Genomic DNA, 21,760 nt, shown 5'->3' on the forward strand with positions numbered 1-21,760 from the left:
TTATACAAATTGACAAACTTCTAAATGCAGTTTTATTTGTGTAAAACCGTACTTTTTTACGCATTTTGGCCTCAGTCGAAACCAAAAGTGATAATTACAATGAACTTATGCATTAAGACTTATGAATTAATGAGTCAGGTTTGAATGATCATGACATTCGCTGGGAGATAGGACAGAATGGGATAGTGGCTGTGGAGACTGCTTGGGGGGGGGGGGGGGGGGGCGGGGAGCGGGGGTACAATGATATTCCCCAGTCATCATCACGCTTTCTGCCAGACAGAATTAAATCTAATGCACAACAAGGAAACAGCAACTTTTGAGAAATGCAATGCTGAATGACAATATGAACTGAACAGGATCATTTTAAATGTGATAAAGTGAACTGTGTTTAATATACACACCATTTAATCATTGGGAATACAGTTCGATTAGGATCACTGGACCAGAAACATTAACTTTGATTTCTCTTCACAGATACTGCCAGACCAGCTGAACTTGCCCTCTAAGTTCTGCTTTTTTTTTTGTTTGAGCTTGATCATATTGTTCTTATCCGGCAAGATGCTTAAAATTAAAAGCAGACACTAATAACAAAATGTGGAGGGCTATGGGGACAGTGCAGGAGACTAACAGTAGAGATATAGTCGTTCCAAACTGGAAGAGACAATGGGCTGAGTTTCCCCCACTTTTGCTGTAAATAATTCTGTGTTATGTAACCAAAGCCTTTGGGAGGGGGTAGACAAGCGAGTTCAATGAAGGTCACAGAGTGGTCCACCATCAATAATTTGTTCCTATTATCTCATGAAATTTCTGCTGCCTCTAAAATGTCTTTTCAAACAAAGTGGAGTTCCTGAGATTTACAGGATAATCAGAAAAATATTCTTTTTTCCTTTGAATCTTAAAGAAGCAACAGATTTCGGCTGTAACACAGGTGTCACAGACACACCAACTATAATAGTAACAGGAAAGGACTACATGGTCCACATATAACCAAATTCAGCATGTAGCCCTGCCAAGAAACATGAAATATAGTGATACAGAAACATGAAAAACAAATAAAAAATGGTGAAGAAGTGCCACAGATGAGGAAGTATCTGCAGAGATAAACAAAGTTAGCAAGAATCCAAAGTCATAATTTTGGTGTATTAAGGGGAAGACGATAACGCGGGAAAGAATGGAAGTGTTAGGGACTAAGGGGACAGCCTGTTTACACAGCCAGAGAATATGTTAAATACATTCTACGAATCGGTGTTCAGTTTGGAGAAGAACTTTCTGCATTCAGGGAGAGTGACGGTTTGACCCTTGAGTAAATTGACACAGGAGCTGAGGAAGAATTGGAAGTTTATGCAAGAGAGAGTGGGCAAATCACCAGATTAAGGACCACCAAGTCTCACATTAGTGAGAGGGAAACAATTGTAGAAAATTCGGAGGGCTGTTGAGGCTGGAGCATTAAATATCTTCAAGGCTGAGACAGACAGATTTTTATACAAGTGTTGTGGGAATTCGCAGGAAAGTGGAATGGGGGATTAACAAAATAAAAATAACCTAATCGAAGGAAAAGCAGACTCAGTTAGAGGATAGATATATTGTTGTCCCAATGTCTAATGGTGTTCTTTTCCAAAAGCCCTGTACTCACAAGAACATCACCTCTGTCGCTATGGAGTGAGACACAGTTTTGAATGCAATCGAAGGATTCAATGAATTCATAAACGCGATACTAATAGACAGAAAGTACGAGAGGACTGCGACAACACACATTGACTGTTGGGGGGAAGATTTGCATTGACAGTCACCACTACCAGAAGGCAGACTTCAGCGTGACACCCTCCAAGGCCAAGCAGAGACCTCCACTGGGGACCTGGTAGTCAGTGGCCAGGTGTCAAGGAGTGCTGAAGGCCTAAACACTACATCACTGTCGTGTCTCCTTCCCTCCCTGACCAAAACTGTTTCTGGAGGAGTAGAGAGACATGCCGTTGTAGCAGAGTAAGCAGTAAGGCATTGACACGAGTGGCTTCGGACAGCTCCAGCTCAGCAAAATGTACAGGGATACTGAAATACAGTCCTTTCAACTTTATTTTTACAGTTGTCGCGATGCCAGTTAGGGCAGTCGCACGTTCCTCTTGTGGGATGTGGGAGCTCACGGAAATTTTCACCGTCCCTGATGACTATACATGTGGACAGTGCACCCAGCTTCAGCTCCTAGGAGACCGTGTTAGGGAGCTGGAGCTGGGTGGCATGGTGGCTCAGTGGTGAGGACTACTGGGAGTAATTCAGGAGACACAGCAGAGACTCATCCCAAGCTAAAAGAAGCATGGTATAGGGAGGATGAGGCAACAACGGCTGACAGGGGAAATCAGGGTTAGCGTAAAAGCAAAAGAGAAATCAGATAACATGGCAAATGGCAGTGGGAAACCAGAGGATTTGGAAGCTTACAAATACCAATACAGGGCAACAAAATAAGAAATAGGAGGAAGAAGATTAAATATGAGGGTAAGCTAGCCAGTAAAATAAAAGACTGTAAGAGATTCTTTAGATACATAAAGGGCAAAAGAGAGGCAGAACTGGACATTGAATACGACGCCGGAGATACAGTAATGGGGAACAAATAATGGCTGAGAAACTGAACAATTATTTCAGGTCACATTTCACAGTGAACGACACGAATAGTATCCCCAAAAATTCAAGATAGCGAGGGGACAGAGCTTATTAGGAGAAGTTGCTCGAAAAACTAAATAGGTAAATAAACTGGACAAGATGGACAATATCCCAGAGTTCCAAGGGAGTTAGTTGAAGAAATAATGGAGACATTTGTGGTGATCTTTCATGAAATTCTAGAATCAGGGAGAGGCTCAAAAGACTAAAAAGTTGCAAACATGATACCCTCTTTATAAAGGGAATAAGGCAAAAAGGCAGAAAGTGATAGACCAATGAGCCTAACCTCAGTCATGTGTAAGATTCTAGAATCCATTGAGAAGGATGAGATTCTGAATACTTGCATGTGAATTGTAAAATTGGGCAGTCAGTATGGGGTCATCAAGAGGACGTCATGCCTCATAAATCTGTAAATGTTATTTGAGGATGCAACAAGCAAGAGAGACAAAGGAAAGTCAATGGATGTTATCCACCTGGATTTCAAGAAGGACTTTGGCAAGGTGCTGCACAGGAGGCTGCTGAGTAAAATAAGGCCCCTTTTTGTTCGAGGTAAGTTACGAGTGTGTGCAGAAGCTTGGCTGTCTGGCAGCAAGTAGAGAGTGGGGGTAAAAAGGCCCTTCTTGGGATTGCAGCCGATGACAACTGGTGTTCCACATGGCTCAGTGTTGGGACCACAACTTTTTACTTTGTGCATTAACGATCTACATTAAGGAACTGAGGGTATTCTGGCGAGGTTTTTAGATGATACAAAGGTAGGTACAGGGACAGGCAGCATTGAGATGGCAGGGAGGCTGCAGAAGGATTTAGACAGGGTAGGAGAGTGGGCAAAGAAGTGACAGATTGAGTACATCTTGGGAAAGCCTGATGCGATGCACTTTGTGAGGAGGGAGATAGGCAAGGACTATTTTATAAATGGAGAAAAAATTCAGAAGTCTGAAGAGCAAAGAGAGTTGTGAGTTCTAGTACAGGATTGTCTCAAGGTAAACTTGCAGGTTGAGTCAATAGTTAGGAAGGTGTTGCATCTGCCGCACAGTTTGCTTAAATTCTTCCAATCAGCAAAAGAACTGAGTCAACTCTTACAAACAATAATATTTGTTTATTGAGCACACTCCATGTTAGTCCAATAAAGTTTACTATAAAGTAATGAAAAATACTGCAAACCATCTTATTTTTTTAAATTAACTTTGACTGACTGTGTACCACCACACTAGAACTTGGCCGGGCCCCACGTGGTGATGCCTTCTTACTCTTCTGATGGTCTTGGAGTTGGTTTCTTTCTCAATGGTTATTCTCCAGTTGCCGCACTCTGTGCGGCTTTGAGAGATTCGTATTTTTGCAAGTCTTCAAGCCCTTGGGAGGGTAAGGAGGATCTGCCAATGGAATTATCAAGTTCATTTACCCAGATAAATCAGACTCAACCAGGGGTCAGCATATTGATGGCCCAAGGGCGACATTCCATTGTACCATTGAAGTCCAATTTCAGGTGGGTATTGCAGAGTCTGTAGCTGTCAGGTTTTTTTTTGCAAACTGTCTGTGGGTAGCTGCAGCTTGTCTGGATTCTGCAGCATATGGATTAGCAAAGAGTTTATTCAAGGCTGGGAACCATTTCCCACCATGCTTTAATTATTGTTCATTTTTAGAACTCCGTGCTAAGTTTATTAATGTCCATCATGTGTTCATTGTTCCTGGTGGTCTATCCGGTCAGAAAGACAAATACAGTGATGGCATTCATTTTGAGAGGACTTTAATATTAAAACAGAGATGGATTGATGAGGTTTTACAAGGATCTGATCAGACCATATTTGGAGTATGTTTGCAATAGCATCATTTAAGATATATCTAGACAGATACAAGAATGGGCAGATAGCAAAGGGATACAGACCCTCAGAAAATATGCGACAGATTTAGACAGAGGATCTGGAACAGTGCAGGCTTGGAGGGCTAAAGGACCTGCTCCTGTTCTGAAATTTTCTTTGTTCTTCGTTCTTTCTTTTTCATTCTAAAAGTTTTCATCTTATTGTATGTTACAATTTAATAACATAAACCATTTATTTATTTGACAGTGCATGCTAAATTATTGTCATTTCTAAATTAGAGTCAGAGAGTCATAGAGATGTACAGCATGAATACAGACCCTTTGGTCCAACTCAGCCATGCCGACCAGATGTCCCAACCCAATCTAATCTCACCTGCCAGCACCCAGGCCATATCCCTCCAAGCCCTTCCTATTTATATACCCATGCAGATGCCTTTTAAATGTTGCAATTGTACCAGCCTCCACCACTTCCTCTGGCAGCTCATTTCATACATGTACCACCCTTGGCGTGAAAAATTTGTCCCTTCGGTCTCTTTTATATTTTTCCCCTTTCACCCTAAACCTCTTCCCTCAAGTTCTGGACTCCCCCACACCAGGGAGAACACCTTGTCTATTTATCCTATCCATGCCCCTCATGATTTTATGAAACTCGATAAGGTCACCCCTCAGCCTCTGACACTCCAGGGAAAACTGCCCTAGCCTATTCAGGCTCTCCTTACAGCTGAAATACTCCAACCCTGGCAACATCATTGCAAATCCTTTCTGAACCCTTTCAAGTTTCACAACTTCCTTCCGATAGGAAGGAGACCAGAATTGCACACAATATTAAAAAAGTGGCCTCACCAACTTCCTGTACAGCCACAACATGACCTTCCAACTCCTGTACTCAATACTCTGACCAATAAAGGAAAGCATATGAATGTCTTCTTCACTATCTTATCTATCTACAACTCTACTTTCAAGGAACAACGAATCTGTACTCCAAGGTCTCTTCGGTCAGCAACACTCCCTAGGACATCACCATTCGGAATATAAGACCTGCTTAGATTTGCTTTCCCAAAATGCAGCACCTCACATTTATGTAAATTAAAAGCCTAAGCCCATTGGGCCATCTGATCCTGTTGCAATCCGAGGTAATCTTCTTTGCTGTTCTCTACCCCTCCAATTTTGGTGTTATCTGTAAACTTACTAACTATACCTCTTATGCTCACATTCAAATCATTATATAAATGACAAAAAGTAGTGGACCCAGTACCGATCCTTGTGGCACTCCATCAGTCACAGGCCTCCAGTCTGATAAAAAAAACCCTCCACCACCACCCTCTGCCTTCTATGTTTGAGTCAGTTCTGGATCCAAATGGCTACTTCTCCCTCTATTCCATGACATCTAACCTGACTAACCAGTCTCCCATGGGGAACCTAGTCGAACAACTTACTGAAGTTCAAATAAATCATGTCCACCACTCTGGCCTCATCAATCATCATTGTTACTTCTGCAAAAAATTCAAAGAAGGTTGTGAGACATGATTTCCCACGCATACAGCCATGTTGACTATCCCGAATCAGTCCTTACCTTTCCAAATACATGTACATCCTGTCCCTCAGGACTCCCACCAACAACTTGCCCACCACCGCTGTCATGCTCACTGTTCTATAGTTTCCTAGCTTGTCCTTACCAACTTTCTTAAACATTGGCACCACATTCACCAACCTCCAGTCCTCTGGCACCTCACCTATGACGAGCGATGATACAAATATCTCAGTCACAGGCCCAGCAATCCGTTCCCTGGCTTGCCACAGAGTTCTCTATACACCTGATCAGGTTCCGGGGATTTATCCACTTTTATACGTTTCAAGACATCCTGCACATCCTCCTCTGTAATAAGAACATTTCGAAGATGTTACCATTTATTTCCCAATGTTCTATATCTTCCATGTCCTTACCAACAGTAAACATTGATGCAAAATACTCATTTTGTATTGCCCCCAACGTCTGCATTCCACACAAAGGATTCCAAGCCGATCTTTGAGGTGCGCTATTCTTTCCCTATTTACCCTTTTGTCCTTAATGTCTTTGTAAAATCCTTTTGGATTTTCCTTAATTCTATTTGCCAATGTTATCTCATGTCCCCTTTTTTACCCTCCTGATTTCCCTCTTAAGAATATTCATATTGTCTTTTGTACTCTTCTAAGGGTTTACTCGATCTACCTTATCTCTACCTGTCATATGCTCCCTTCTTTTTCTTAACCAGACCCCCAATTTATTTAGTTAAGCAGCATTACCTATATCTACTATCTCTTCCTTTCACCGTAACAGGAATATACTGTCTCTGGACTCCGTTACCTAATTTCTGAATACTTACCACTTTCCAGCTGCCCCTTTATCTGCGAACATCTGCTTCCAGTCAGCTTTTGAAAGTTCTTGCCTAACATCATCAAAATTAGTCTTACTCCAAGTTAGAACTTCAACTTTTAGATCTGGTCTATCATTTTCCATCACTATTTTAAAACTAATTGAATTGTTGGCAGATAGCTGAAGCTCACACACTTCAGTCAGAATTCAATCGATTGATTATACATAAATGTGTCAGAATGATAATTCTATCTGATTTTTCAATCGTTTGCTCACTCTGAATATGCAATCAGTCAGAGGTCAACCACTTTGCAAATGATATAGCCACAATGTATGCATTTGTATACTGGCTTTTAGTGTGTCATTGTGATCACCAGAATAATCAGACAACATTTTCTTTTTGGTACAATACAAAACGCACACTCTTTACTTTTGTATCATAAAATGTTGGTAGGTGTTTACATTTTAGTTCCATCAATATAGAACCAACCTAATTGTTTTCAGAGATGATGCAATTATTGTTCAGTTGAATAATTGTAGTTCATATCTCATCATTGCCCAATTCACAAACATGGCTAACTCCTGATCATTGTTCAGGTCAGTAAACCCACCACGTTGTAATCATGGCCGACATTAAAAATGGATTCCAAAAGGCCTGAATTCAGGCACCGTGCTACTGGACCTCGCAGCTGCCTGTGACACTGAGTGAGATACTGGCCTGCTCCAGAATCTGACCAGAAAGTTTCCAAGCTGGTTCAGGACAATCATTCAAACATTCCTTCAAAGTGAATCATTTGGATTCCACCTTGGGCAGGAGGAAACTAGCCAACACGCTGTCAGTCATCATTCCTGATGAAGGGCTTTTGCCTGAAACATCGACCTTCCTGCACCTAGGATGCTGCCTGACCTGCTGTGCTCTTCCAGCACCGCTCTAATCTAGACTCTGGTTTCCAGCATCCGCAGTCCTTGTTTTTTACCTAGCAATGTTCTTAGTGTTGTTAAAAATACTGTCTAAATTAGATACCAATGTTTGATCAGGAACCAGGTCTTACAAATTCATCTTCAGTCAGAGCATGACCCAGAGAGCATTGTATGGACATGGAGTGTCAGATTCACATGGTATTGGTTATGGTGCTGACATCTGGTATGTTCCCCATACTTCCTACATCTGCTCCCTGGTCCAGACGCTGTGTGAACATGTTCACAATTGACAGTTTTCTGCAGCATCTTGTGTCTCCCTTTGAATCCTCTGAAATTATATCCAATAAAGGCACCTTCACATTCACCAGTATCAAAATAAAATTGTACCTGCCTGTGGATGGTCAGATATTAATACATGGGTCACCAAACAGAATGTATCTGAAGAAACCAGGAGCTAATGACAAGACAAAAATTAGTTTAACAACTAAACTTGTTGGATTTTGTCTGGTCGAGGTAACCACACATATTGTGCTGGCACTCAGCTGACTGTAACCATGCACACCATAACTGGAAGTCTTGGCCTTACGCCCCTTCCAGCTTCCTGACCTCACACACCTCACTCCCTCACACATTCACCATCTGATGAGAATCCACCAGCTGAGAGAAACTTGGAACATAGAACAGTGCAGCACAATAAGAGCCCTTCAGCCCTCAATGCCTTGCCAACATTTTATCCTACTCTAAGATCAGATTAACCTACATAACCTTCAATGCACTAGCTTCCATGTGCCTATCCAAGAGTCTTCTTAATTATCCCTAATGTATCTGACTCTATTTCTATCATTGGCCGTGCATTCCACCCCACCACTCTCTGTGCAAAGCAGCTATCTCTGACATCTCCCCTAAACCTTCCTCCAATCACCTTAAAATAACGCCCCTGGTAGATAGCCATTTCTGCCATTGGATTAGACTCCCATGTCCAATCTTTGACTCTCAATTCTTGTACACCTCTATCAAGTCAGCTGTCATTCTTCTTCGCTCCAGGGTAAAATCCCGAGCTCCCTCAAACTTTCTTCTAAGACATGTCCTCCAGTCCAGGCAGCATTCTGGCAAATCTCCTCTGCATACTCTCTAAGGCTTCCATATCCTTCCTATGATGAGGCAAACAGAACTGAACACAATATTCCAAATGTGTTTGAACCACAGCTTTATAGAGCTAAGCATTAACCTCACTGCTCTTAAACTCAATCCCCCTGCTAATGAAAGCCAACACACCATACACCTTCTTAACAACTTTATCAACTTGGGTGACAATTTTGTGGGACCTATGGACGTGGACCCCAAGATCCCTCTGTTCCTCCCCATTGCCAAGAATTCTGCATTTATCTCTGTATTCTGTAATCAAATGCAACTTTCCAAAATAAAACACTTCACACTTTTTAAGGATGAACTTTATCTGCCAATTATTAGTCCAGCGCTGCATCCTGTCAATGTCCTGTTGCAACCTACAACAGCCATCCACAGTATCCACAACTCCATCAACCTGCATGTCTTCGGTAAACTTACTAACCCACCATTCCACTTCCTTATCAAATTTATTTATAAAAATCACAAACAGCACAGGTCCTAGAACCGATCCTTGTGGAACACCACTGGTCTCTGAGCTCCAGGCTGAATACATTCCATCTGCAACCATCCCTCTGTCTTCTATGGGCCAGCCACACTCGTATCCAGAGAGCCAAATTTCCCTGTGTCCCATGCCTCCTTACCTTCTGAATGAGCCTACAATGGGGAACCTTATCAAACGCCTTGCTAAAATTTGTGTTCACCACATCTCCTTCGATCTACCTTCATCAACATGAATTTTTCACATCTTCAAATAATTCAATAAGGTTTGTGAACCTCCTATCTCTAATCAAATTATCATTTTCTAAATAATTGTAAATCCTGTCTCTCAGAAGCGTCTCCAATACTTTGCCTACCACTGATGTAAGACTGACTGTTTGATCATTCCCAGGATTATCCCTATTCCCTTCCTTGAACAAGGGAATAACATTTCCCACACTCCAATCATCTGGCCCCACTCTAGTGGACAGTGAAGACACAACGATCATCACCAAAGGCACATCTTCCACCACTTGCTGGAGTAACCTCGTGTATACCCAATCTGGCCCAAGGGATTTATCTATCCTTATGTTAGTGCTTCAATCAGTCTGTATTTCCCCTCAACTTGTCTACACCCTGCCCAACCAACTGATTGAATGCTTTCCATTTCAGTGATATATATAGTGCTGCCTTCCTGAGCAAGTATAGTTCCCCAACGTCCTGCGAATCACGGAATCAAAGAAAAAGGAATGCACCAATCCCTTCCTGATGAAGAGCGCATGCTCGAACCGTCGACTCTCTTGCTCCTCGGATGCTGCCTGACCTGCTGTGCTTTTCCAGCATCATACTTTTCGATTCCAATCTCCAAGAACTGCAGTCCTCACTTTCTCCATTACTGAGGATTGTCCCCTCTGCACATTGAGCAGGGAATTAACCATCAAAAATCATTTTATGTGGAGCTGACTGCTCAGTTCTGGAAAGTTGCACTTGATGAATACATTTAAAAAAAAAAGAAATTACAATTCAACAAATAGTCATTCAGTCCTAGAGTTACAATTTTGGTTCATGATTTGGGCAGCCTGATAACAAATAGAGAATGATTGACGAACTCCGGGGCACAGAGTATTCCAGGTGTTATATTCCAGCTTACATTAATGCTGGGAGTTTTATCAGACAGACTGTTGTGACAATGACATGAGTTGACATGGAACTTTTTTGCCATCACAGAGACGTGTTTGAGAGGGGTCAGGGCTAACAACTCAATATTCTGTTGTACTGGAACTATAGTCAGGACAGGAGAGGGTGTTAAAGAGGAGGTGGTTTTGCATTATTAATTAAGGAACAGTTACTGCAGTAAGGAGGGACGATACATTGGACGTGTCTTGAAATGAGGCTTTATTGGTCGAGGTTAGGGTCCAAACGATGACAGACACAATGCTGGGGATATTTTAAAGAGCCCCAGAAAGATGAACATGCAGATGCAAATGCATAAGCAATTCACTGAGGTGTGTAAAAACCAATTCACTGAGGTGTGAAGGAAAGCAAGTCCGAAGATGTTACAGAGATAGGAAAGCAAGGCTGGAGATGTTACAGGGATAGGAATGAAAGGCAGGAGATGTTACAGGGATGGGGAAGCAAGGCTGGAGATGTTACAGGGATGGGGAAGCAAGGCTGGAGATGTTACAGGGATAGGAAAGCAAGGCTGGAGATGTTACAGGGATAGGAATGAAAGGCTGGAGATGTTACAGGGATGGGGAAGCAAGGCTGGAGATGTTACAGGGATGGGGAAGCAAGGCTGGAGATGTTACAGGGATAGGAAAGCAAGGCTGGAGATGTTACAGGGATAGGAATGAAAGGCTGGAGATGTTACAGGGATGGGGAAGCAAGGCTGGAGATGTTACAGGGATGGGGAAGCAAGGCTGGAGATGTTACAGGGATAGGAAAGCAAGGTAGGAGATGTTACAGGGATAGGAAAGCACGGCTGGAGATGTTACAGGGATAGGAAAGCAAGGTAGGAGATGTTACAGAGATAGGAAAGCACGGCTGGAGATGTTACAGGGATAGGAAAGCAAGGTTGGAGATGTTACACAGATAGGAAAGCAAGGTTGGAGATGTTACACAGATAGGAAAACAAGGCAGGAGATGTTACAGGGATAGGAAAGCAAGGTTGGAGATGTTACACAGATAGGAAAGCAAGGTTGGAGATGTTACACAGATAGGAAAACAAGGCAGGAGATGTTACAGGGATAGGAAAGCAAGGTTGGAGATGTTACACAGAGAGGAAAGCAAGCTCTAAATGTTACAGGGATATGAAAGCAATGCTGGAGATGTTTCAGAGAGAGGAAAACAAGGCTGGAGATGTTACAGAGATAGGAATGAAAGGCTGGAAATGTTACAGAGAGAGGAAAACAAGGTTCTAGATGTTATAGAGAGAGGAAAGCAAGGCTAGAGATGCAACAGAGGTAGGAAAGAAAGGCTGGACATGTTACAGAGAGAGGATAAAAAGGATGGAAATGTTACAGAGAGAGAGGAACGCAAGACTGGAAATGTAACAGAGATAAGAAAGCAAGGTGCGAGATGTTACAGAGATAGGAAAGCAAGACTGGAGGTATCACAGAAATAATGTGGCCTGTGCATGCTAGAACAGGTTAGTGAGATATTTTTGAACTCCTTCCTAGGATATGGGGAAAGGTGAAGCAGCTGGAGTTTAGAGAGATAGGGAGGGGTGTAGGGGCTGGTGGAGTTTACAGTGATAGGTGGGGCTATAGTATGATATAAATGTTGTAGTGATTACGGAGGGTTACGGAGATACAGATGGATGTAGCGGCTGGAGGAGATGACAGGGAAAGATACAGCGATACACGTAGATAGTTTAAAAATGGAATTGTGCAATGTCTTAATAGAGAAAATATTGTAGACATCTGTGGAATAAACAAGGTACTGAGAGGAACTGAAAGAGTGAGATCTTGGACTGTCCAATCACAAAAGTTATAGAGTGTCATACAGCACAGAAGAGGCCCTTCGATTGATAGTGACAGAAAAGTAAAAGCCCTGCAGACACTGGAAATCCCTCCTTCCTAACGTCTGGGGGCTAGCGCTAAATGTGGGAGAGGCGTCCTACAGACTCCTCAAGCAACAATGTGACAAAATGAAGCCTCACGTGTCAGATCAAACACAGAGACGGAAACGTCCTGCTGACTCCCTTCCTTCAGCTGATGGATCAGTGTCCCTCTACATTGAACATTTGGAGGAAACACTGACAGAGTGAATGAGCTGAAGAATGTATACTGGGTGGGCTATTTCAAAATCACCACCAACAGGTGCTCAGCAGCACCGTTCCTGATCGGGATGGTCATGTCAAAAAGAATATAGCTGAGAGAATGGGTCTGCACCAGGTGGGGAGGGAACGACTGACAGGGAGAAACATACTTGACCTCATCTTCACCACGGCTGCAGAGAAATTGATCGATGGCCATATTGGGAATTGGGAACAATGACTACCGCACACAGCATTTTTGGAGACACACACACACAATTCACAATGAGTCTGTGTGTGTGTGTGTGTGTGTGTGTACACGCGTGAGCACACATGTGAGAGATACTATCCCCATGCTAAACGGGACAGATTTCGAAGAGATCTGGAACTCAGCACTGGCCTGTGTGAGGTGATTCGGGTCATGACCAACAGCAGCAGAAGAGTACTCCAGCACAATTTTCACTGTCACTGCTTGGCATTTGGTCCACTTTACCCTGACCATTAGGCCAGGGGATAAACCCTTGTTCAATGAAGAATACTGCAGGCCTGGCCAAGAGCAGCACCAGGTACACCTCACAATGAGGTGATGTTCCCAAACAGGACCACTTACTCACCAAATAGCAGAAACAGCAAGTGACAGACAGATCTAACCAACAAATCTGACCTAATCTCCACAATCCTGTCACATGTAGTCAGGTTGAATGGTGGTGTCAATCAAACAACTCACTGGAGGAGGTGGATCCCCACATATCACCTTCCTCAGTGACGGAAGAACCCAATACAACAATAGAAAAGCTCAGGCTGAAACGACTACAACAATGTTCAGACAGAAGTATCGATAGGAGGATCTATTTTAGTCTCCTCCAGATGGCAGTCTTCAGCTAATTCGATTCACTGTGTATGGTAATTCCAAACGGCTGGAGGGATGGGGAATGCAAAGGCTGTGGGCCCTGATAACATTCCATTCAAGCTGTTCCTGTTGGGATACAGCACTGGCATCAACCTGTCAATGTGGGAAACTATCCGGGTGTGTCCTGTACACACACAGACAAACCATCAGACAATCATTGACTGCCCCATTGCTCTCATCTCTATCGTTAATAAAGGGATGTAAGATGTCACCCACAGTGGGATCAAGCAGCACTTCCTCAGCACCAACCTGCTCACTGAAGCTCAGATTGGGCTCTCATCCCTTGGACTCATTGAAGCCTTGGTTTAACGATGTACAACAAGAGACCACGCAGCTGAATTCTAGAGTTGAGGCAACAGTGACTGCACTTAACATCATCATAACTACCTTTGACTAAGTGTTGTATCCAGGATTAACAGCAAAACTGGAGCAAATAGGAATCGTTTACACTGACTGAAGTTATACCTGGTACAAAGGATGGTGGTTGGGTTTGGAGTTGGAGGAGAGCAGCCATCTCAGTTCCAGGACAGCTCCACACCAGTTCCCCTGTGTTGGTGTTTGAGTAAGTCTGTAGATAAGAAATGGTAAAGTAAGGTACCATACTCTTACAGGATGATAGGGCTGCTCTCTCGTTAGACAAAGACGACTGGCGGTAGTTTAACTGGACAGTCATAATGCCTCAGGTAAGGGAGATGTTGGGTAGGACAGCCCTTTTCAGTCACCTCAGTCAGTGCAGCATTGAACCCACACTGTTAGTATTAACCTGCATTACAAACTAGCCGTCCAACTGATTGAGCTAACCAAGTCCTCACTCGGCTCCTTGGGTTAGATATTGTAATATTATTCCATTTAGATATGTTGTTAGACACCTCTGGAGAAGGTGGAACTAGAAGCAAGCTTCCTAACTCAGAGAGAGGGACAGCATCAGTGAGCTATAAGAGTGCTCTCTGCCCTAGGCCCAATAATTTTCAGCTGCTTCATAAATGACTGAAAAATCACAAGTGGGGATGTTTGCCAATGATTATGCAACGTTCAACACCATTCGTGATTTACTCAGATACTGAAGCAGTCCTTATCCAAATGGAACATGACCTGGAAATATGACAATGCCATTTCCATTACACATGTGCCAGACAACAATTACTTCTACCAATGGAAAATTGAACCACATCCTCTCACGTTCAATGCCACCACCATCACTTAACACACAAAATGCAATATCGCAGGGTTCACCGTTAACCTGAACTGGACTGACCATATGATTTCATTACCCATTCCTATAAAGGGCTTATGCTGAAACATTGACTCTCCTGTACCTCAGATGCTGCCTGACCTGTTTTTCCTTTTCCAGCGCCACTTTTTGACCCATATTGGCTACAAGAATATGTCAGGGGCGAGAAATTCTGCAGGAATTACTCATCTCAAAATTTCCGAAAGCCTGTCCCCTATTGCTAGGACACATGTTGAATGTGTGTGTGATTAAATACTTCCATTTGCCTGTGTGAGTGCAGCTTCACCCCTCATACACTGACACTCAGTAGCAGCAATACCTGACATCTACACGGTGCTCTGCAGAAATTTACCAAGGCTCCTTACAATAGACCTCTGAAACCCCCGACCATCGAGAAGGACAAGGGAAGCAGATACACGGGACCCCCACCATGTTCGCTTCTGTCCCAAGCCATCTACCATCCTGATTGGGAAGTATATTGCTGTTCCTTCAGTGTCACTGTTTCAAGTTCCCTATCTATCAATAAATGCCGTCCCAATCACATTTCATGAATAAATTAACATTTAAAAAATTGTCTAGACCTATTCAATGCTGGGTTTTGTGAGCTCAGGCTGTTTGGTCCAGGCAATACTTTGCTTGTTGTGAACAGCTGAAGGGATACGATATTTTGAAACAATCTGTCAGTCTCTCAGAGGCATGGCCTACATATTGAGCACCACAGAATCTGGCATTTTCATCCCACATCACTGACCTCTGAGATAGACAGAAGCAACTGAAAACGTACTCATATTTGACTGGAACATGTTTAAACACAGTGATATTTTTGCCACGAAAATGATTATGAGTGGATATTAGCAGGGAGAAAGTGAGGACTGCAGATGCTGGAGATAAGAGTCAAAAAGTGTGGTTCTGGAAAAAAAACTCAGATGTTCAGGCAGCATCTGAGGAGCAGGAGAATCGACTATTAGTTAACAATATTAATACAAGGGAAAATAATTGTATATTTTCAAAGTCCTTGTACTTAATAACAATTTGGTCTTGGGTGTGGCAATGAGACTCATCATTTCAATGCTACTTACTGTGAGTTTTCATCATATTGTTGTTATAACAGTGTATTGAATAAATGGTTGGATTTTGTGCTTATTGGACAATCTAAAAGTTGGTATTATGAAAGGCTATCGGACCTTCAGGAAAGAGACTTTACTTAATGGCTGTTAACGATGAGAACAAAGCTGCAAACACTTACACAGAAATAACCAGCTCAAGTCACACACAAGGTTGTTTGGCTGCGATCACGCTGGCCATCAATGGAGCTGCACAATTCTGTTTGGATACTGACATTGTGCGGCTAACATACACTGGATGTGGTTTATGAGGGATTCAATGTAAGATGGCATGTGCTGCAGGAGACCATCACCTTTATAACACCTTCATTCAGGATCAGGGCCAAGGTTCAGAATTACAGAGTTTAGGTGGAACACAAGAAGACTTGCAAGTAAACACTTGCAAGACATGGCTGTTTACAGGTCGTTGTTATAAATATTGAGCTGCGTCTGGACCAGCGCCATGTGCTAGTCCATTGAGCAGTCTGAACCACTCACATCTCCCCGTTGTTCAGGTATGTCTCTAACCAGTCTACTGTGGGGCATTGTGTGAGTAACTGCCCAGCTCCAGCTTGAAAGCTCTCTGGACAGATTTTGGAGATGGCCAGTGTTTTGGAGGTCGTGGTGAGGCCCAATAACACTGTGTCTGAATTCAGGCTTTTCCTCAAAGTCATTTCCAACAGTTTTGCTGCCTGCGAGATGGTGTGTTCACTGATCTGAACATGAATCGGCTGTTTACTACAGTCACTGAATTGTGTAATAGTTAGCTGTGCGCTCTGGTATTTCAATTATTGTTCCCTTCAATTGTTTTCAACTGAAAAACAATGATGTTTGGTTTATTTTAAAATATGTAAGAAATAAAGTGATATTAACTCTTCATTACAGAAAATGTGAAAGTGACCTGGTATATATTTCCCATGGACTAATCAAGCAACAGTCAGATATTGTCTGTCAAGCAGGATTCTGTGAACAGGACTATGTCCCAGGCAACATCACCACCCTCGCTGGTAGGTTCTGTCCCACTGACAGGACATAGCCAGGCAGAGGGGGACAGCTCCTTGGTATATAGTCAATATAGGGTGGTTAGCGCTGCTGCCTTATAGCACCAGGATCCCAGCTTTGATTCCAGCCTCGGGCAACTGCCTGTGTGGAGTTTGCACATTCTCCCTGTGTCTGCGTGGGTTTCCTCCCACAGTCCATAGATGTGCAGCTCTGGTGAATTGGTCGTGGTAAACTGCCCAAAGTGTTCATGCATTAGTCAGAGAGGTGGGTGTTGCTCTTCTGAGGGTCAGTGTGGACTGGTTGGGCCGAAGGGCCAGTTCCCATACTGTATGGAATCCAATCTAATGATAGTGCTCAGCATTGATGCTGGATCCTGTGGCTGCTAGACTGCTCTGTGGCAGGTTATGGTGGAATCAATAAAAGGGAAACATATAATTGACCACATCGTCACCGATCTGCCTGTTGCAGAGACACCTCTCCATTTCATATATCAGTAAGAATGGTCACTCCACAATGGGGAGCAAGGGCTACCTTCACATTTTGCAGACCCTCCTCCCCATGATACTGAATGGGACAGACTGTAAACAGATTGGATAATTAATGATGATGCAGCCATGAGGTGCAGAGGGCCATCGGCAGCAGCAGAATCATACTCCGTACAGCTCATTCACTCTTCAACCTCACAGCCAGACAGACCTCCCACTGTACAGTAACCATCACGGCCCATCACTGTGGGCGGCACGGTGGCACAGTGGTTAGCACTGCTGCCTCACAGCGCCAGAGACCCGGGTTCAATTCCCGCCTCAGGCGACTGACTGTGTGGAGTTTGCACATTCTCCCCGTGTCTGCGTGGGTTTCCTCCGGGGGCTCCGGTTTCCTCCCACACTCCAAAGATGTGCAGGTTAGGTGAATTGGCCATGTAGTGGTAGGTAAGGGGTCAATGTAGACGTAGGGGTATTGGTGGGTTACGCTTTGGCGGGGCGGTGTGGACTTGTTGGGCCGAAGGGCCTGTTTCCACACTGTAAGTAATCTAATCTAATCTAATACCTCCCACCGTACAGTAACCATCATGGCCCATCATATGTCCCACTCTACGGGAACCATCAAGAGTGGCATGGTGGCTCACAGCGCCAAGGTCCTGGGTTCGATTCCAGCCTCGGGCGATCCTCTGAGTGAAGTTTGCACATTCCCCCCCGTGTCTGCATGGGTTTCCTCCCACAAACCAGGTGAATTGGCCATGCTAATTTTTTAAGTGTTTTAGTCAGAGGGAATTGGGTATCCATGGGTTACTCTTCACAGGGTTGATGTGGACTGGTTAGGCCAAAGGGCCTGTTTCCACACTGTAGGGAATCTAATCTACTCTGCAAGGTTCAAGTCAGGAATATGATGGAATAATCAATTGTCTGAATGAGTGCAGCTCCAACAGTACTCTAGTATGGACTTAATAGCAACAGGCAATGCAATTGCGTTGGGAGGATCATGTCTCACAAACTTAATTGAATGTTTTGAGGAAATGACAAAATTGATTGATGAGGGCATGGGGCTGAATGTTGGTCAATTAGACCTTAGCAAGTCGTTTGGTGTGGTTCCTTATGGCAGGCTCATACAGAAGGTGAAGTGAAATGGGATCAGCGGTCAGTTAGTAAGATGGATAGAGAACTGTTTGGTCATAGAAGACAGAGTAGTGATGGAACAGTGTTTTTGTGACTGGAGATCTGTAAATAGATTGGCGGAGTTGCAGATTGTAAGGATGATTGCCAGATAATACAGCAGGATGTAGGTCAGCTGCAGACTTGGACAGAGAAAACACAGATGTAACTTTATCTGGACAGTTGTGACGTGATAAATTTTAGAAGGTCGAATGCAGGAGAGAAGTATAAAGTGGATGGAAAAACTATTGATTGCATCAACATCCGAAGGGATCTAGGTGTACAGCTCCACAGTTCCCTGAAAGTGGTAACACGGGTGGAGAGGGTGTTCAAGAAGACTGATGGCAAACTTGCAGACAAGCATCAGAGCATGCAGTATGAAAATTAGCAGGTCATATTGCAGCTGTAGAGAAACTTAGTTCAAGTTACATTTAGAATTATGTGCTCAGTACTAGTTGCCACACGATGCTGAAGTGTTGGAGAGGGTATGGAAAAGTTTTACGAGGATGTTGTGTGGTTTGGAGGGTATTACCCAGAAGGAGAAATTGAACACACATGGTTTATTTGCACATGGGCATCATTGGATATGGGGCTACCTGATAGATATTTACACAATTATCAGAGGCATAGACAGAAGGACAGCTAGAGGCTTCCCCCCACCACCCCCCACCCAGAGTACAAATATCAATTACTCAGGACCGTAGGTTTTAGGTAAAAGGGAGAAAGTTCAGGCGATATGATAGGTAAGGGTTTTTTTTGCTGTTCCAGACAGAACGTGAAAGTGCCTGAAATGCACTGATAGAGGGGAAGAAGCCACTATAGCAAGGTTTCAGAGGGATCTTGGCACAAGAATGAGTAAGTAGGGAACAGAATGACATAGAGGGTATTGGAGCAAAAACTTTTGTTTTATCTTTAGAAGGTCATCCTGTGTCAATGCGGGCTTGCTGGGCTGAAGGGCCTGTTCCTGTGCTCGACTGTTCTTTCAGACAAGATTTGAGCACGGGAGTGGCGAGATGCTGACTGAATGATTACTGATGATCAACAGCCACATTATTGTGGATCCCTCCCCTCATCATCTTGCAGCTTCAGATCGTTTCCCAATGTGGGGAAACTGAATATTGAGAATTTGACATAATGTCAGAGCTGGTACCTGGTGAAGCCACCTTGACCCTCGCTCCTGCAGACTTCTGTCTTGGACACCAACATCTCGGGGGACACTGCACTGACAGAAGCTGCATGTCCTCCACACTCACCAATGCTGACATCTGACACATGCCAGCTTCACCATGCCAACCCAGCACATCTCCGACCCACTGATAGTACACTTCTGTACTTCAATGCTGCAGCTCAGGCTGCACTGACAACTCTCATTGCAATGCTGCTGCAAGGACACTGTGCTCAGGGACACACACCCAGCTCATGGTCTGTCCCTCTGGGCTGCTCACTCCGTGTTTGTACACACACAATCCTGCTTCAAGGACACTGTGCTCAGGGACACCCACCCCGCTCATGGGCTGTCCCTCTGGGCTGCTCAATCCATGTTTGTACGCATTCACTTTGAACTGACTTGAATGCTCACAGAATTATTGCCTTGCCTTACCCTGCCTTTAGCAGCGTTTCTCCTCGGCTACATGTACTAGGCTCACCCATCCGCTGTGTTGTCTTGGTGTTTAGCAGAGACACAAACCCAGGAAGCTTGATATCATTGTCCACAGTCAGTCAGGGTGCCCAGCACAGGGAGTCAGGGAGAGTCTCAGATCCCAGTCCGGGAGCTTGAACACGGTCAGTCACGGTGCCCAGCACAGTGAGTCAGGGGGAGTCTCAGATCCCAGTCAGTCACGGTGCCCAGCACAGTGAGTCAGGGGGGAGTCTCAGATCCCAGTCCGGGAGCTCGGACACGGTCAGTCACGGTGCCCAGCACAGTGAGTCAGGGGGAGTCTCAGATCCCAGTCCGGGAGCTTGAACACGGTCAGTCACGGTGCCCAGCACAGTGAGTCAGGGGGAGTCTCAGATCCCAGTCAGCGAGCTTGGACACGGTCAGTCACGGTGCCCAGCACAGTGAGTCAGGGGGAGTCTCAGATCCCAGTCCGGGAGCTCGGACACGGTCAGTTAGCCTCTCATGGTTGGTGGGGTCAGGATCCTTCCCCTTGAGGGGGTGAGGAGATGAATATTAGGCTGCCCCATATCCCTCTTCGCTCTTTGTGCCCTAGTGTGGGATGATTCCTTCCGGAATGTGAGAATTACCAAGGAGGATTAGTGAAATGGAAGTGGTTGGTACAGCTGTTAGTGCTGGGACAGTTGGGGGAAAGGTGTCGAGGTGTTCTGAGTGAGGGAGTTGGCAGCACAAACACCAGGCAGAGTTGGGCAGAGGGGCAGAGAAGAGATTGCAGAGAGACTGAGAGAAGGTGCTGCATTCACTGATGGTGGGAGAAAATGAGCCTTGGTGGGAGGTGGGTGCAGTAACAGAGAGAGAGTGAGGGTGAGGTCACGAATTTCAGATGGTGGCACTTACCCTGGTGGAGTGGAGAAGGTCACTGACCTCCTTCCTACACTGCTGGGTATTCACCCAGTCGGCTGGTACCTCACTGACCCAGGGATCAGCCTCGGACGAAGCTGGCAGGGTCTGGTGTCATAGCTTCCCCTGCCAGCCCTTTAGGAAGATAATGTCCCTCTCCTGCACCATGCCGTCCACCAGAAACTCAGGGGCTTGGCCACAAAGTGAAGCCCCAGTTTTACCCCCTCTGCCATGTCCAGGACAGTTTCAGATTCACAATCCAAGAGTAAAATGACTTTTTAAAGATGGCTCTGGGAAACAGGGAGGCCGGTGCATTCTGGGATATCCAGGCAGAGGGCAGTTGTTGTGACAAAGGGGAAAATCATCGCGTTAGTGTCAGATGAGAGGAAGACCACACGGGCAGGGAGGGTAGTTAATGAGGCAGATTGGGGGTGGTATCATGAGAAAATGCAATTCACCTTGTGGAGAGAAACCCTCCATAAAACCTGATTAAAATGAGACTTGACCAATCTTAAGATGGGTTAGGCCTTTGTCTGTCTGGATCAAAATAGGGATGAAATATTGGGAGCAACAAACTTGGAGTGGACAAATATACAGGAGATTCAAATCCTTAGAAAGAGGCAACACAATGTTCCAGACTGTTAAAAGGAGCCGGGGAAAATTCCCGGCCTTATAGTTACCTACATTATCCAATCCTCACTGGATGCAGGGATGGTGCCGGAGGCCTGGAGAACGGCTAATACCGCGACT

The 21,760-nt window shown here is 44.4% G+C and overlaps 1 long non-coding RNA gene across 5 annotated transcripts in view; it reads right to left on the reverse strand.

Moving 5' to 3' along the window:
- Window positions 1–3,725: 3,725 nt before the first annotated feature.
- Window positions 3,726–21,760, reverse strand: part of LOC140494444 (uncharacterized) — a 106,877-nt gene continuing 88,842 nt past the window's right edge. For 3 of the 5 annotated variants that reach the window (XR_011963970.1, XR_011963966.1, XR_011963968.1), the window contains one exon: window positions 3,726–14,078. This is a non-coding gene — a long non-coding RNA (uncharacterized lncRNA). The remainder of the gene's footprint in view (window positions 14,079–21,760) is intronic. The other 2 variants (XR_011963967.1, XR_011963969.1) reach the window with 2 other exon arrangements.

This window comes from Chiloscyllium punctatum, chromosome 24, assembly GCF_047496795.1.
Source record: "Chiloscyllium punctatum isolate Juve2018m chromosome 24, sChiPun1.3, whole genome shotgun sequence".
Classification (NCBI taxonomy): Eukaryota; Metazoa; Chordata; class Chondrichthyes; order Orectolobiformes; family Hemiscylliidae; genus Chiloscyllium; species Chiloscyllium punctatum.